Consider the following 10,191-nt stretch of genomic DNA (forward strand, 5'->3'; position numbering starts at 1 on the left):
CACGTTTTTTCCAACTTCATAAAACAGGATTGTTGATACAAGTCATCTATCAGAAAAGCTGCAAAGATTTTCTCCTAATCTATGGCTTGTGTTTTCATTTTCTTAACAGTCTTTTGAAATGCAGAATTTAAAAAATTTTGATAAAGTCCAGTTTATCCATTTTTTTCTCTAAAGATTCGTTCTTTGTGTGTAGAAATCTTTGCCTAACGTGACGTCACAAAGATTTTTTCTCCTGTGATTTCTTCTAGAAGGATTATACTTTTAGGAACTGCTTTTAAGTCTACGATTCATTTCAAGTTGATTTTTGTATGTAGTATGAGATATGGATCAAAACTGCGTGTGGGTTTTTCGTATTTTGTTTTTGGAATATGTATATCCCATTTTTCCAGCACCATTTATTGAAAAGACTGTCCTCTTCCACTGAATTTTTATTTCACCTTGTTGAAAATCAGTTGTCCATATACGTGTGGGTCTGTTTCTGGGCTCCCTATTCTGGCCTATTTATATTTCTGCCCTTATGCTAACACCACACTATCTTGACTACTGTACTTTATAGTAAATCATGAAATCAAGTGGTATGAATTCTAAATTTTGTTCTTTTTCAAAATTGTTTTGGCATTCTAAATTCCTTTGCTTTTTCACATACATTTTAGGATTAACTTCTCAATTTCTACCAAAAAGCCTGCTGGGATCTTTATTGAGATTATATTAAATCTATAATCAATTTGGAGAATATTGACAATTTAACAATATTGAGACTTCTGACTTATGAACCCAGTATATATGTCCGTTGTTAGGTCTTTAATTTCATCAGGTGCTGTGGTTTTTCAGTGTACAAATCTTACACATATATTGTTAAATGTACCCCTTAGTAGTTCATATTTTTCTACTATTATTTTTTTTTTAATTTCAATTTTTAAATGTTCATTGTTCTTTGGATTTGACCTTATTTTGTGACCTTGCTATACTCACTAATTAGTTCTAATTCCAGATTCTTTGAGATTTTCTACGTAGATAACCACATCTGTGAAAAGAAAAAAATTGTATCTTCACAATCTTGATGCCTTTTCTTCTTCCCTTAATGTCCTTTCAATGACCTCTAGTATAATGTTGGTAAAAATGGGCATCTTTACCTTATTCCCATGTGGGTTGGAAAAGGTAAGAATTCAGTCTTTCACTGCTGAGTATGGTATGAGCCATAGGTTTTTTGTATATGACCTTTGTCATGTTAAGGAAGTTCTCTTCTAATCTTAGTTTTTGGAGTATTAAAAGAATTTTTTTTCTTTTTTTTTTTTTGCGGTACACGGGCCTCTCACTGTTGTGGCCTCTCCCGTTGCGGAGCACAGGCTCCGGACGCGCAGGCTCAGCGGCCATGGCTCACGGGGCCAGCCGCTCCGCGGCATGTGGGACCTTCCTGGACCGGGGCACGAACCCGTGTCCCCTGCACCGGCAGGCGGACTCTCAACAACTGCGCCACCAGGGAAGCCCCTGTTTTTTATTCTTAAAATAACCTTAAGTACTTTTTCATGGGATATGTGTACCTGTTGTACAACTTCTCAGATCATGGAATCAGATTGGAGACAGCCACCCTTATCACCTGTTTCATACTGATTTTCTCCCAGTACTTGTTTATCAAAGAAACCATCAAAAAACAGCTTTGCAATGTAATGGGATATAATGATGAAACTGAACCATCTGAAGCTGGTAGTTAGTGTTGTTTGGGGCCAGTAGATATTTGTCACTGTGTTTCCCTTGAAAATTTAAAATTTCCTGAAGCATCCCTGTGTTTTTGCTGCATTTGCAAACCACAGCAGTAGCCCACACACAGTCTTTAAGAATTCATTCAAACTGAACTGATTTATTCTTACCTGCTTTATAAACTCTCTCTTCCTGTCATAATATGTCAAATATAGTATACAGTTAATGTATATTAGCTCCTCTTGGAGAGTCTTGCCATTCTTTATAATTCGGCTCACTTGGTTGCCTGGTGACCTCTGCTCTCTAATGGGTTCAAGAAAAACTATGATTTTTTTTTTTTTTAGATTAACCATCTTTTTTCTTGTTAGGACAGGAGGAATGTTCTCTTGGAGCTATTTACATCCTGAGAAGAGAAACTCTCAAATGAGAGGTTTTTTGAGTCAACTTTACTGGGGTGTAATATACGTACAATAAGTTGCATGATCTGTAAGTGTACAGTTTGGTGAGGTTTGAGAAACATATACTCATGACATAGAATATTTTCGTCACTCCAAAAGTTTTCATTGCCCCTTTCCAGTCAATCTCCATACTTAAACGGTAGCCCAGGAAACTACTTACTGGTCTGCTTTAAAATACTACATATTAGATTTGTCTAACAAGTTTAATACGTAAATTAATAAAAATCATACAGTGTATGCACTTTGTCTTTTCCTCCGCATAGTGTTTTTGAGATTAGTTCATGTTGTTGCATATATCGTGGTTCGTTCCTTTTTATGGCTTTGTAAAATTCCATTGTATGGATATACTGCTCACCTCACAAATGGGTTTCCAGTGTTTAGCTAATATGAATAAAATTTCTTTGAACATTCCTTTACAAGTCGTTTTTTGCATGTTTTCATTTCTTAATTAAATACCTTGGAAAAGAGTTGGTAAGTCATATGGTAAGTACTTAATGAACTTTTAGAGAAACTACCAAACTTACATAAAACAGCTGTGTCACTTTGCAATGTATGAAAGTCCAGTTGTTCTGCATCCTTGTCAGCATGAGCTATTGTCAGTTTTTTTAAGCTATTGTAATAGTTGTGTAATGCAGTCATATTATGGTTTTAATTTGCATTTTATTGATAACTGATGATATTGATCTCTTTTCATGTGCTTTTTGGCCATTTGTATGTCTTATGTAAAGTACCTGCCAAATCTTTTGCCTGTTTTGTAGTTTGTTTTCTTGCTAGTGAGTTGTAAGCTTTTTTTTCTGTTGTAGTTTTAAATACATTTTATTTTTTAGAGCAATTTTAGGTTAACAAAATGGAGCAGAAGCTACAGAGATTTACCATATACCTTCTGCTCCCACACACGTATAGCGTCTCCCATTATCAACATCCTCCATAAGCACTTTTAATATATTATGAACACCAGTTCTTCATCAGATATGTATATTGTAAATATTTCCTCCAAATCTATGATCTGCCTTTTTTTTTCCCAACAGTAATTTGCAAAGAATAGAAGTTTTAAATCTTTACGAAGTCCATTTTCTAATTTTTCTCCTTAATATTTTATACATTTTGTATCCCATGTAAGAAATCTTTGTCTAACCTAAAATCTCAAAGCTTTTTTTTTCTAGAAGAGTTTTCGCTGTTCTGTTAGGTCACTGTTTCAGTTCAAGTTAATTTTTTCTGTGCAATGTGAAGAGTTGAGATTCATTTTTTCCCCTCCATATAGATGTCCAGTTTCTGTAGCATCATTTATTGAAAAGAGTAACCTTTCCTCATTGAATTTTTTGACTCCTTTATAAAAAAAAAAAAAAAATTGACCACGTGTGTGTCTATTTCTGGACATTCTCTTCTTTTCTATTGACTATATATCTAATATCCCTGGGCCAAAATAAAATGATCTTGATTACTGTAGCTTTATAAATAATTCTTGAAGTCAGGTACTAAGAGTAGTACTCCAACTCTGTACATTTTCCAAATTGTTTTGGCTACTCTAGGTCCTTTGTATTTCTTTATACATTTAGTCAGCTTGTAAATTTCTACCAAAAAAATCTTAGGATTTTATTGAAATTCTGTTGAATCTACAGATAAATTTGGAGAGACTTGGCATCTTAATAAAACACTGAATCTTCTAGTTTACAAACATGCTTTCTCTCTCCAATTATTTATATATTTTATTTCTCTCAGCAGTGTTTTTTTAGTTGTCAGTGAATTAGATTTACATTTATTTTGTTAAAGTTATCTCTACAAATTTAGTATTTTTTTTAGATGACTTTTGATAGGATTTTTTTTTTTTTGGCTGCGTCAGGTCTTACTTGCAGCACGCGGGATCTTCGTTGAGGTGTGCAGGCTTCTCTCTAGTTGTGGCGTGTGGGTTTTCTCTTCTCTAGTTGTGGCGCACAGGCTCCAGGGCACGTGGGCTTTGTAGTTGTGGTGCGGGGGTTCCAGAGCGCTTGGGCTCTGTAGTTTGCAGCATGCGGGCTCTAGTTGTGGTGCGCCTGAGCTCAGTAGTTGTCGTGCGCGGGCTTAGTTGCCCCACAGCATGTGGGATCTTAGTTCCCTGACCAGGGATGGAACCCGCATCCCCTGCATTGTAAGGCAGATGCTTTACCACTGGACCACCAGGGAAGTCCCAAATTTATTTATTTTTGGATGCTATTGTAAGTACTTTATTTCAATTACCAATTTTTTGATTCCAGTGTATAGTTATACTGTTGATTTTTGTGTTGACCTTGCATCCTGCCAATGTGCTAAACTATTAATTCCAGTAGATTGCAGGGAGGGGGAGGATAATTTCCTCAGGTCTTTCTATGTACATGATCCTGTTTGCAAATAAAAACAGCTGTAATTCCTTCATTCCTAACTGTATACTTTTTTCCTTTCCTTACCACCAGTACAGTGTTGATATGGGAGAGGGGGTGGGAGTGGACATCCTTGGCTTATCCCTTATCTCAGCATTTGTCTTGCTCTGTGAAGTATGATTGTAGCTGTAAGTTTTTCATAGATGCCTTTTATCAGGCTTAGTAAGTTAACCTTCTCTTATTGGTTTGTGGAGACATTTTATCATAAATATCTGTTGAGATGTGTTCTTTGTTCTTTCTTATTAATATGAATTACATTGGTTTTTAAATGTCAGACCAACCTGGCATTCCTCAGATAAGCCCTATTTTATCAAGGTGTATTTCCCTTCTCCATATACTGTTGGATTCAATTTGCTAATATTTTATTTAAATTTTTACATCTATATTCATGGTGATATTTGTCAGTAGTTTTGTTGTATTATTTTACAACTTTTTCTAGTTTGAGTAGGATAATGCTGATCTTGTAGGTTGAGGTGAGAAGTATATTCCTTTTCTCTATTTTTTTTTTTTTTGAGCTATTAATGTTTATTTGGGATCAAAAATAAAGGGCAAAAGTTGTGAAAATAAGACATAGTGAAAATGGCAAAGTTCATACTCCCAGAAAAAAAAGTATCTTTTCCCATGGTAGAAAATCTGGAAAATGTGGAAAATACAAAGAAGAGTAAAAAAATTCCAGCACTGTCCCCACTGTCTATAGGTAACCGCTGTTAATATTTTTTTAAATATTTTAAATATAATGTTTAAAATATTGTGGTCACACATGTATGTGTATTTATATGTTCGATGTGTATTAATTTATAGCCTGCTTTCCACTTAATAATGTGATATTACAATGTGATATAACAGCAATATGATATAAAATGGGTTTTATATATTTTTTAATAACTGCATAACACAAGTTTGTTTAACCAATCCCCACTGTTGGGCATATAGACTCTATTTTTCCTTATTATAAATAAAACTTTAATAAATATACCTGGCACATCACTATTTCCTTACTATAAGTTTTTAGAAGTGGAATTTGTGGGTCTTAATATTTGGGGCAAATATTTCCAAATTGCCTTTCTGAGAGATCATTTTCCACTCCCACCAGCAGATCCCTGTTTCCTTTTTTGATGACTGAAAATAGTGAAGGTGAAAATTTTTTAAAATATGTTGGCTAATTTTTTAATTGCCCATTTTGATTTTGAATATTTTGTCATTTTCTTACAGGTTTATAAGGGATCTTACATATTTGGGGTATTAACCGTTTGTCATTTTGTTTATGGTGTTGTGTAATTTTTAGTTTTTTTAAAATTGAAGTATAGTTGCTGTACAATATTATATAAGTTACAGGTGTACAATATAGTGATTTAAAATTTGAAAGGTTATACACCACTTATAGTTAATATGGGTTATATTCCCTGTGTTATACAATGTATCCTTGTAGCTTATTTCATATCTAATAGTTTGTACCTCTTAATCCCCTACTCTTGTATTGCCCCTCCCTCTTCCCACTGGTAACCACTAGTTTGTTCCCTGTATCTGTGAATCTGCTTCTTTTTTGTTTTATTCACTAGTTTGTTGTATTTTTTAGATTCTACATATAAGTGATATCATACAGTATTTGTCTTTCTCTGACTTATTTCACTTAGCATAATGCACCCCAAGTCCATCCATATATATACACCACAACCTCTTTATCCATTCATCTGTTAATGGACACTTAGGTTGCGTCTATATCTTGGCAATTACAGTTTACAAATATTGTTGTTATGAGCATTGGGGTGTACATATCTTTTCAAATTAATGTCTTTGTTTTTTTTCAGATCTATACCCAGGAGTGGAATTGCTGGGTTATATAGTAGTTCTATCTTTAGTTTTTTCAGAAATCTTATACTGTTTTCCACAGTGGCTGCACCAATTTACATTCCCATCTATAGTGTACAAAGGTTCCCTTTTCTCCACATTCTCACCAACATTTGCTGTTTGTGTTCTTTTTGATGATAGCAGATGTGATGATAGCAGATTCTGACAGATGTGAGGTGGTATCTCAGTGTGATTTTGATTTGCATTTCCCTATGATTAGCAATATTGAGCAACTTTTCATGTGCCTGTTGGCCATCTGCATTTCCTCTTTAGAAAAATGTCTATTCAATTCTTCTGCCCATTTTTTAATTGGGTTGTTTGTTTTGTCTGTTTGGTTGGTTGGTTGGTTTTTTTGCGGTACGCGGGCCTCTCACTGTTGCGGCCACTCCAGTTGCGGAGCACAGGCTCTGGACGCGCAGGCTCAGCGGCCATGGCTCACGGGCCCAGCCGCTCCGCGGCATGTGGGATCTTCCCAGACCGGGGCACGAACCCGTGTCCCCTGCATTGGCAGGCGGACTCTCAACCACTGCGCCACCAGGGAAGCCCAGGTTGTTTGTTTTTTTGATGTTGAGTTGTATGAGCTGTTTATATATGCTGGATATTAATCCCTTACCAGTCATATCATTTGCAAATATTTTCTCCCATTCAGTAGGTTGTCTTTTCATTTTGTTGATGGTTTCCTTTGCTGTGCCTTTTCTCTGTTTTCTAAAACAGTTTGTGTAGGCATATTATTTCTTCTTTAAATGTTTGATAGAACTTTACCAGCGAAGCCATGTGGACTGGTTTTAGTAGATACAGTACTATTCAGATTTTCTACTTTTTCAGTTTTGACAATTTGTGTCTTTCAAGGAATTTGTACATTTTCTCTAAGTTTTAAATTTTTGGGGCTATAGTTATTATCTTTTAAATTTCTGTAGGATCTGCAGTAATGTTTTCCTTTTCTTTTGTTCCTGATATTAATCAGGAACATTGTAGCTTCTTCTTTTCTTCTTCAGTCTAGCTAGAGGTTTACCATTTTTGTTGCTCTTTAAAAAATAAAAATCAGCTTTTGGTTTTATTGATTTTTTTTTTTTTTTGCTTCTGTCTTTAAAAAAAATAGATTTTGTTTTATAGAGACATTTTAGTTTCACAGCAAAACTGATTGGAGGGTATAGAGATTTCCCATATACTCCCTACCCCTACATATGCACAGTCTCCCCTACTACCAGAATCCCTCACCAGAGTGGTAAATTTGTTATAATCAATGAACTTATATGACACATCTGTTATCACCCAAAGTCCATAGTTCACATTAGGGTTCACTCTTGGTTGTTTACATTCTATGGGTTTTGACAAATGTATAATAAAATGTATCCACCATTATAATATACAGAATAGTTTCACTGCCCTAAAAATACCCTATGCTCTGCCTACTCATCCCTTCCTCCCCCCAACCCTTGGCAACCACAGATCCTTTTACTCTCTCCATAGTTTCACCATCTCTAGAGCATCATACAGTTGGAATCTTATGGATGTAGACTTTTCACATTGGCTTCTTTCACTTTGTAATATACATTTAAGTTTCCTCCATCTTCTCATGACTTGATAATTTTTTGTTTGTTTTTAGTACTGAAGTATAATCTATTTTCTAGAAGTAACAGTTTACTTATCCCTTGATAGACTGAAGGACATCTTGGTTGCTTCCAAGTTTGGGCAATTATGAATGAAGCATTCATATAAACATTCATGTGCAGGTTTTGGTGTGGACCTAAGTTTCAACTCATTTGAGTAAATACCAAAGAGATTGTATAGTAAGAGTATGTTTAGTTTTGTAAGAAACTACCAAACGGTCTTCCAAAGTGGCTACCATTTTGTATTCTCACCAGCAGTGAATGAGAGTTCCTGCTGCTTTGCATCCTTTCCAGCATTTGGTGGTGTCAGTGTTTTGGATTTTGGTCACACTAATAAGGGTGTAGTAATATCTCATCGTTATTTTTATTTGCAATTCCTTAATGATACATGATGATGAACGTCTTTCCATATGTTATTTTTTTAATTCTCATTTTTGTTTTGCATTTCTCTGGATTAGCAGTGAATTTGAGCATCCTCTTCACATATCTTCATATATCTCATATTCATTTATGTTTCTTCTGTGAATTGCCTGATCATATATTTTGACCATTTTTTTCTATTGCTTTTCTTTTCTCTTGTTGATTCTTAATTCCTTTGGGATGCCAGAAAATTAGTCCCTTATTGGTTTAAAATATTGTAAATATCACCTCCCAATTTATTATCATTAACTTTTTCATGGTATTTTTTATTGAATAAAAATTCTTAATGATAATCAAGTCCATTATCTTTTCCTTGCCTTATGGTTTGTACTTTTGGTACAAAAGTCCTTTATCTGCACATTGGTCACAAAATGTTTTCCTACATTATCTTCTATTCACTTTTTATAGTTTTTAGATTTCACATTTAACTTTTTAATTCATTTAGAAGCTACTTTGTTCATAGTTTTAGGTGAGAATATAGGTTTACTTTTCTCCATATTGTGAACCAGTTCCTCTAACACTATCAGGTAACAGTCCTTCCTATTCCCATTGATCCGTGGTGTAAACTTTGCGATATATCAAGTTCCTACGTATACATGACGTGAGTCTAAGTTTGTGCTTCCTATTTTTTTTGCATCATCCACTTGTCTGACCACTTTATTATTATATCACAGAAGTGTTATTATGTAGCAGGGCAAATCTACCCTCTTTGCTGTTCTCAAAGCTGATGTGGTCACATATGTATCTTTAAGCAATATATATTTTCTTTGCATATTGTCTATTTATTTGGGACTAAACGTTTCTAATTAATTTGTACAAATAAAAATGTGTACGGAAAAATGTGTGATACAATTGATGCAAAATTTCTCTGGCTGGATTTATGTTTTTTGGTCTATGCAAATAAAACAAAATAGTTAATGCCTCTTTTAATGATAAGCTTACACTATATATATATCAGTGTCAGAGGAATTAGTAGAAGTATTTTTATGTTTTAAATTGTTTTATTCTATACTCCCTAAATATTTTGGAATGAAATATATGGATACATCTAAAGGTTTTTATTTATATAGAATCAGAGTCAGAGATTAATCTTAGAATTTGCTTCATGTGTTTCAATTAATAAATAAGAGAGACACAAAGAGGTCAACTGACCTGCCTAAGTGGATATAGGCTAATTAATTGTGAAATCAGTAGAAAATACATACTTCTTGACTTTGCCTTTTATATAGTTCTGAACATATCTATGATTTATTTGCCACTGAGACTTTAGTTCGACTATAACATAGAAAAACATGTTTGGCAAAATAGGTTTTTCAGATATTAAATAATATCTTTTTTACATTTACTTTGTTCCCACATGACCTTCATTATGGGGTTAAATCTTCTGTGTGGGGACAACAGTACTCTTGGTAAATTTGGGCAAAATTAAGACTAGAGGATGGAAGTTTGATAGAAGTTTCTTGCCATCAGAGCAAGGAATATATGTCTGTAAAAGCAAGTGCTTTCAGAATATATATTCTTACTATCTGCATATTCACCAAGTTTAGTGGTGATAAATGCTCTCTTATTTATAACTTCTAATTGAAATAGTAGGATGCCTGAGCAGGTGCAAGTATTTTTCAAAACAGATGCTACTAAAAGGCTCTGGTAAGGATGCATGTTAATATTTAAATGTTCTTTCCAAAGGCCATCTTATTAGATTACAAAAAGTAACACAATGATATTATTGACTCTTTCTTTCATAAGAGACAGGCAAGTTTTGAT

This window comes from Hyperoodon ampullatus (assembly GCF_949752795.1).
Source record: "Hyperoodon ampullatus genome assembly, chromosome: 4".
Classification (NCBI taxonomy): Eukaryota; Metazoa; Chordata; class Mammalia; order Artiodactyla; family Ziphiidae; genus Hyperoodon; species Hyperoodon ampullatus.